The 7,573-nt window shown below is 32.9% G+C and overlaps 1 pseudogene; it reads left to right on the forward strand.

Moving 5' to 3' along the window:
- The first annotated feature begins 3,273 nt into the window (after positions 1-3,273).
- Positions 3,274-4,258, forward strand: LOC144240398 (KATNB1-like protein 1 pseudogene; annotated as a pseudogene).
- Positions 4,259-7,573: the final 3,315 nt, after the last annotated feature.

The raw sequence follows: 7,573 nt of genomic DNA on the forward strand, positions 1-7,573 counted from the left end.
TGAATAATCTGATTGTGAGTAGCTCTAAAATTTTTCTCAGCACAAAATTTTGATAGATGTAATATTCAGCTAGAAGTAGCAAATGAGTTAAAATATATTTGATATACTTGCCAACATCTTAAAATCAGATTCAGACAATATGTTTGAATTAATGTGAAATGTCAGCTCACCAATTGAGAAATCATAGCTCAATTGCCTTACAAACTAGATTGGGCTCTCAGAACACAATTCCTACCACAGATTATTTTTCATATTAGAAAAGAGGAAGCGAGGGCACCTTGTGAGTTCTCATCAGTTGATTTGATTATAATAAAAAAGGCATCTTAAAAAGTGAATCTTGAGATATTCTAGGAAATGATCAAATGAGATGACCTCATATTAATTTACATGTGTCTGTACTGCTAAATGCTTCTAGACTTGAGTGTATTAATGAGCTAAAGACCACAAAAATGCTGTTAGTAATATATTTCCTTTTTTCTTCATAAAATTACACTTTATTGTGTAATATTTTTTAAAACATGGCACCTTGTGTTAAAGAAGCCCCATTTTTACAATTTGAAATTTACTATACAAAATTGACTTATTTTTAGAAGCAAATCCTTTTAGGATTATTTTGGTTAAGCATTGTAGGTATTTTAATGCCTAAATGTATGCACTAAACGTACATCTAAATAGTTGGGGTTTGATTTCACTCACATGAGTTGAGAACATTCATAGTAATATATACTGGAGTTCTGATATACAAGCACAATTTTCTCATAAATACCCATAGTTAAGTATTGTTATATTTCCCACAAAGGATTTTGAATAAAGAGGTCTCCATTGGGATTTTATGTGATTCCATAATTCATAAAAAATCCAAAATTTCATAAAATATTAGTGGCAATAATAATAGGTAAAATAATACTAATAATACTATCTAATGGCTGTGTGGTTTAAACTGTGTCAGGGTATTTTGCAAACTGTATTACATGAACCACTACACTGAAACATAATTTTATGTATATAATATAGTTAGTGCTCCCATTTTTAAAAATGAGAAACAGAGGGCACCTGGGTATCTCATTTGGTTAAGTGTCTGACTCTTGCTGACTCTTGCTTTTGGCTCAGGTCATGATCTCACAGTTTGTGTGATGGAGCCCTGTGTCAGGTTCTGTGCTGACAGTATGAACCCTGCTTGGGATTCTCTCTCTCACTCTCTCTCTACTCCTAACCCACTCATGTGCTCTCTCTCAAAATAAATAAACAAAAAAATAAAAATAAAAATAAAAATGGGAGTGGTATATAGAAATAGTATAATTTGCTAAAGTTTATTACAGAAAAGGGTTAACTCAGCAGGTATTAATTACTCAAACCCAGCTCATTCCAAAGATGGCTCCTTCAGTTCTAGGAGATAAACTTTGAGCCCTTGAAACATTTTGCCTGATGAAAGCTTTTCTGGTATGTCTGAGACCATAATGTACCAATTGACAAGTTTATCCTAAAATGTGATTCATGGTGAACAAATGTGTTCTTTCTGTAGGGTAGACTGGAATCTGAGTAGCGGAGTTCAGTCACATGGGTACTGTATAACCACATGACTGACCCCAAATAAAAAACCCTGGACACCACGGCCCAGACAAACTTCCCTGCTTGAAAATGTTCACATGTGTTGTCATATATCACTGCTGGGTGCAGTAAAAATAGCTCCATGCAAACCTACTGGGAGGGGACACCTGGAAGCCTGTGCCACATACTTCCTAGACATCACCTCATTCACTAACCCCCTTTGTTTAGTGTCACTATAATAAGTCAATACAATATTTCATATTGAATTCTATTTGCAGATCACATGACTTTATATCTAGAAAATGCTAAAGACTAAAATGTTGTTAGATTGAATCAATAAATTCATTAATTTCCAGGATACAAAATTAACATATGAAGATCAGTAGCATTTCTATACTAATGCCACTGTTGTTACTAACAACAAATTAACTTAAAAGTTAAAGAAAACAGAGTCGCTTGGTTGGCTCAGACTACTGGTTTTGGCTCAAGTTATGATCTCACAGTTTGTGGTTTGAGCCTGGCGTCAGGCTCCGTCCTGGCAATGCACAGCCTGCTTGGGATTTTGTGTCTCCCTTTATTTCTGCCCTTACCCTGCTCTCTCTCTCTCAAAATAAATAAACATTTTTAAAAAGTTAAAGAAAACAATCCCATTTACAATATCATCAAAAGCAATAAAATACTTAGGAATAAATTTAACCAAGAAATTGAAAATCTCTACACTAAAAACCATAAGACATTGATGAAAGGAATCAAAGACACAAATATGAGATATCACACATTCATTAGGATTGGAAGAATTAGTATTGTTAAGATGTCCATACTACCCAAAGTCATCTATAGATGCAACCCCTATCAAGATTTCAATGGAATTTTTACAGAAGTAGAAAAACCACTACTAAAATGTTTAGGAACCACAAAAACCCTGAACAGACAAAGCAATCCTAAGACAGAAAAAAGCAGGAGACCTCACATTCCTTATTTCAAACTATTTTATAAAGCAATGGTAATTAAAACAGCATAGTACAGGCATACACAAAGGCCAATGAAATAGAACTGAGAGCCCAGAACATAACCCATCAATATATGATCAAATCAACTCATATTTGACCAGGAAGCCAAGAATACTGATTGAAGAAAAGACAGTATCTTCAATAAATAGTGCTGGAATAATTGGATATTCTCATGTAAGGGAACAAAACTATACCCCTATCTTATACTATTAACAAAAATGAGCTTAAAATAGATTATAGACCTAAGTGTAGAAAACCATAAACCAGGCTATCCCAGCAGGCAGCACACACAGCCACCCTGTTTGAGTGGCTCAGAGTGGGGTTCAGGCCGAGAGCCATGGGTCATTCTCTGCTGTCGGTGCAGCTCCTGAGCATCATGGTTGGGTTGAGGTGCTGCGGTACCATGAGCCACCAGTATTTAAGAGATTATAGCATCTTAAGTCCACAGTGTTAAAAAAATGAAACTTTTGGAGCACCTAGGTGGCTCACTCAGGTAAGCATCTGACTCTTGATCTCAGGTCAGGTCATGGTCTCACAGTTCATTAGTTCAAGCCCCACATCCGCCTCTGCACTGACAGTGCAAAGCCTGATTGGAGTTCTCTCTCTGTCTCCCTCTGCCCCTACCCTGCTCATTCTCTCTCTCTCTCTCTCAACAAAGAAACTTAAACAAATCTAAAAGAAAACAAAAAAACAAACCTTTTATAATAATATTTAGCATCATTCCACTGATCTTTCTCAAGAAATGATATCTAACTTTACTAATAACATTTACTAAGAACATGAAGGAGGTTAAGTAATTTCCAAAATAGTTGTCTGCTTACACAAATAGAACAGTTGGACAAGCTGTGAAAAGCCCAGAAAAACTACGTAATGTGATCTACTGCAGAAAGTGCACCAGATCTTTGTGACAGAAAAAACAGTGCCCTAGAAGTGGAGTCTATGACATGGCAAATAAAGAAAATGAACTCGCTTATGCAGACCACCTGCCTAAAACATTACACCATGATAGTCGAACATATTTGGTAAACTCAAGTGATTCTGTTTCTTTATAGACAGAAAGCCCATCATCAAAATATAGTGGGTTTTTTTTCTGAGGTTTCTCAGGACCGTGAAACAATGGCACAGGTTTTATTCAGCATGAATTTGAGATTGAACACAGCTTTAATGTTCTGGAGAAACAGAAGTATAACTGAACTTGTAGCTTATTTGGTGAGGACAGAGACCTTGAATTTCTGATGGACTGCCCTCCTCTGCTCACCAATAATTTACAGAAGGAAAAAAATAAATGCCTCTCGCTGGCTGCTATGTAGATTTGTTGTCTCTAGTAAAGTCCCTACTTAAAAGAATATATGATATTCTTTTGAATAGTTATGATAGAATATATGATATTTAATTCATGAAGAATATATGATATATGAAGAATATATGAAGAATATATGATAGTTAATTTAAACTGGCTTTGAGCAGTCATAAAAAGATGGTGGTCAGACCTATCATCCAAAACAGAAATTATAAATGATGGAAATATTCAGATTTTAAAACAACAATTAAGTGGATTAGGGGGACAACAAAATCATCTTACCTTGGTTCCAGGATAAACTGGTTACATAGCCAAGCCATATGAAGCCACTAATGAAACCCTACTTCACACTGAAGTAGAAAAATATACAAAAGGAGCAGCTTCAACTTTAATGAGGTGAAAATGAACCATGAAGATTGTTCACCATTGCCACATGTGGGACTTGCATTATTATTTGGAAACATTGTTTAAGAACTACAGGGTCTTAATGCAATCCTGTGTAAGAATATAATTTATACTATTTCAGAAAGAAGACAAGACCAAAAATCATTACTTTTTTAAAGATTGTGTTTTATGAAAAAAAAACACTTAAATGTTTGCAGCTTTTCTTATTTTGAAAAGCCTTTACAAGTTTAAAACTTGCAAATAACATAGCGAATAATTAATGTTAAATATTTGTTGTCTACATTGAGATACTACATATACAAAATGCCTTAATTATTAATAAGCCAATGTGTATGATACCAATATCTGTTTAAAACATTAAAACCAACCATATTTCTGGCATGATAAATCATGGAATTAAGTCAGGGGTTTCCACTCATTAGAATATTGTTAAAAACTTAATGTATACCATTTTTAAACTTGAGAATATTTTTAGTATCTCTGATACTTTTACCAGAATCATTGTGTCATGTATATATGTGCTATTTCTATATATATAAAAAAGTGAATATATATTTGTGCGAATTCTTAACCAGTAATGTCCATGGAGTTGGCAAATGTAAATTCACTTTTTGTTGCATAAAGATTTCTAATATTTTCAGTTCTGTATCATTTAAACTTTCTTCCTTTTAGTAAATTCACTAAATATTTCTAAAAAAAAAAAAAAGAAGAAGAAGAAGAAGAAAGAAAAACGTAAACCATACTGTCCTAGAAAACATAAAAATCCTTAGGAAAAAAATAGGAAAACTTTCCTTGACATGAGTCTTGGCAGGGATTTCTTAGGTATGTCACCTAAAGCACAAGCAACAAGGTAAAATATAAACAGGTATAACTATATCAAACTAAAAGGGTCTGCAGAGCAGAAGAAGCAATCAACAAACTGAAAAGGTTATATACATAACAGGAGAAAATATTTGCAAACTACATATCTAATAAGGGGTTAAAGTTCAAACTATATAAAGAACTCCTACAACTCAACAGCAATAATTAAGAATCTTATAATTATTATAATAATTATATTTCCAATTAAAAACGGGCAAAGGAGCTAAATCAACATTTTTCCAAAGAATATATACAAATGACCAATAAGAACCTGACAAGATTCTCAACATCAGTGATTATACTGAAAATGCAAATCAAAACCACAACGAATGGCTACCACCAAAACAACAAGAGATAACAACTGCTGATAGGAACATATAGATAAGAAACTCTCATGCACTGTTGCTAGGAATGTAAATTGGTATAGTTACTATGGTATGGAGCCTCAATAAAAGATAATAATAGATCAATAGATCTATCATATGATCCAGTAATTTCACTTCTGGGGATTTATCCAATAAAAATGAAAATACTATGTAAGAGATATCTGCATCCCCATGTTCATAACAGCATCATTTACAATAGTGAAGATATGGAAACTCCCTAAGAGTTCATTGAAAGATGAATGGACAAAGAAGATGTGATATATACATACATATACACATGTACACAAATTAGAATATCATTCAGCCATTAAAAAAGAATAAAGTCCTACCATTTGTGAGAACATGGTTGGACCCTGAGGGCATTATGCTAAATGAAATGTCAGGCAGTGAGAGGAAAATACTATTAGATATCACTTATATTTTGGATCTTAAGGAAAAAAGATAACAGATGTTTCGTATACACTGTTATATGGTATAGATAAATGTTGTTAAGAGTAAATCCTGAGTTCTTACCACACAGAAATTTTTTTTTGTATTTTTGTATTTTTTTTTATAAAAGATGATGAATGGTAACTAAACTTGTGGTAATAATGTAACAATATATATAAGTAAAATCAGTATGCTGACATACAATCTTATAGTGTTGTATGTCAATTATATCTCAATAAAACTGGGAAAAAACTTTAAAAAGACTTCTTATAGTTTTATTTTCACAGGAAAAATTGAATGGAATATAGATATATTTTACATAGACCCTGGCAATTATGAATCAAGCTGCCTAACATACTCATCAGTTTTTTGTGCAGACCTAAGTTTTCAACTTTGAAAAAATACTAAGGAAAGTTTTTGCTATATCAGATGGTAGGAGTATGTTTAGTTTTGTGAGAAACTGGCAAACTGTCTTCTCAAGTGTCTGCAGAATTGTGTATTCCCACCAGGAGTGAACAAGAGCATCTATTGCTTTATGCCCTCCCCGTCATTTGGCCATACTAATTGGTGTGTAGAGGTAACTCACTGGCTTTAATTCGCATTTGCCAGAGGAATTCACAAATATTTCACAAGTCTGTGACTCATCTTCTTATTCTGACTTTGTTTTTGAAATAGTATATGTTTTTAACTATAATGAAGTCCAGTATGTCAATCTTTTTCTTTCATGGATCATGACTTCGGTGTGTATCTAAAAAGTCATCACCATACACAGCGTGATTTAGGTTTTCTTCAAGGTTATCTTCTAGGAATTTATAGTGGTGCATTTTACTTTTAGATCTATGATCCATTTTAATTCAGTTTTGGTGAAGGGTAGAAGAGCTGTGGTAGATATTTTTTGCATGTGTATGTTCAGTTGTTCAGCATCATTTATTGAATACTATATTTGCTCCATTTTCATACTTTGTCATAGATTTGTTGGTCTAAAAATTATCATTTAATGCTATATCTCCCTTAGCTTCTCAAATGAGAAACTTCACTGGCTTCCATATATGTTCATATGTTGTTCATTTATTATTATACTCATTTTAGGTGGGCTTAATTTATGCCTATATTAAAGGCAAAACAAAAAGAAATGTCTCCTAATAAAGGACTAAAATCATTATTGCACAAGCTAATGTAGAACAGCAAATACTCTAAATGCCTACTTTACAAATATCACTCAGTCCAGAATAAGTTAACCGAATTCAAAATATCTACAACATATCATCTACAATGTTCGTTACATGGGTTTTGAAAATGCAAGAAATGTGAATCAAAAAACTGAATCAATTTTAAAATGAGCTATGGTTATGATTAGGAATTTTACATCTAAGAAGTAGTGAATGAAAATATATTCAAACTAATCAGTAATGAGAGAAATGCAAATAAAGTAACAATTTGAATTTTTAAATGTAACATCATAATAAATGAAGTAGCCTCATGTGGACCAGTGATTTAAAAAAAAGTGCCATGAAGTGAGGAGCATATTTAGCTCAATGTTCTGCATAAGAGGTCTAAAGCAAAATAAATACACAAATAAAAACAAGCCTTAGTTATTCACTTTTGGATCTCAAACCAATACGCTGAAGATCAAG

Source organism: Crocuta crocuta, unplaced genomic scaffold (assembly GCF_008692635.1).
Source record: "Crocuta crocuta isolate KB4526 unplaced genomic scaffold, BGI_CrCroc_1.0 scaffold373, whole genome shotgun sequence".
NCBI classification, from domain to species: Eukaryota; Metazoa; Chordata; class Mammalia; order Carnivora; family Hyaenidae; genus Crocuta; species Crocuta crocuta.